General features: G+C 38.7%; 1 protein-coding gene across 1 annotated transcript in view; it reads right to left on the reverse strand.

Moving 5' to 3' along the window:
* Nedd8 (NEDD8 ubiquitin like modifier) overlaps positions 1-1,152 on the reverse strand; it is a 10,468-nt gene that overhangs the window by 2,511 nt on the left and 6,805 nt on the right. The window lies entirely within an intron of this gene.

Genomic DNA, 1,152 nt, shown 5'->3' on the forward strand with positions numbered 1-1,152 from the left:
ATAATACAGGATTTTGCTTTTTTTTTTTTTTTTTGTTTTTTTTTTTTTTTTTTTCCTTCTATTTTCTTCGGTACCCTCCCCTCTCCCTTCAAACTTCAAGGATCTTTAATATATGATTTCCCCAAGATGGTTCAATGAGTGGAAACACTTGCTGCCAATCACCTTTGTTCAACTCATAGGTCCCAAATGGTAAGGACAACACCAATTTCTGCACGGTTGTCTTCTGACCTTTACATGCCCATACAAACATGCATCAAAATTTTCCAATCAATCTGTCCCAGTCAATGTCAATAACACTTTTAATACCAATACCACCTTTTTTTTTTTTTTTTTTTGTGACAGGGTTTCTCTGTGTGGCCCTGATCTTTGCCTTCCAAGTGCTGGGATTGAAGGTGTGCACTACCACTGTCTGGCAAGACATGTTCCAAGTGTAACATCTTACCTTGGTCTCTGGGGTTCCCTCTGCCGAGAGATGTATATATTCTGAGCAATACTACCTTGAAGAATCAGAAGGCTGTGCCACAGCCCATGTCATCAGGCAGTGTAAGACAGCATTCTGTGAACCCATTTGATCCCCTTAATGCTATAAGCCATCCCCCCCCCCCCAAGTCAGCAAGAATATCAGGAATTCTTTGGATGAAATACAATGACAAATGAACTAAGTTAAGCAACCCTAAACTAAGGACTTTATTCCAGGACACAAATTACATTTACATAATGCAAATAATTTTCAAGGGCACAAGTCATCACCACCAACTAGATGTTTTTTGAAATGCTAGAGTTGAACATTATATTCTTTCCTATGTGTCCCAGAATAAATCCTAAAATACAACTCAAATTGCTTGATTTCTACAGGCTAAAACTAGATAACCAAATATATTTGTGTACAACTATAAATCTGTGATTCATGCAATCTCTAACCCACCCATCATCTTTTGAATTGCTTTGACTTAGGCAACCTAGACTGGCCTGGAACTCCCCATGTATTCCAGTCTGGCCTTGTAATTTTCCTGTCTCAGCTTTGTCTAACTGTTGTGATTTTAGGTGTGTGCCCAACGGTTTTGGTGTTTGCTCTTACAGATCAATCTGAAGGGCCTGCAGAAATCCTGACCACAAACACCACACTTGGCTTAGTTTTGTTTTTTTTTTTTT

This window comes from Mus pahari, chromosome 8, assembly GCF_900095145.1.
Source record: "Mus pahari chromosome 8, PAHARI_EIJ_v1.1, whole genome shotgun sequence".
NCBI lineage: Eukaryota > Metazoa > Chordata > Mammalia > Rodentia > Muridae > Mus > Mus pahari.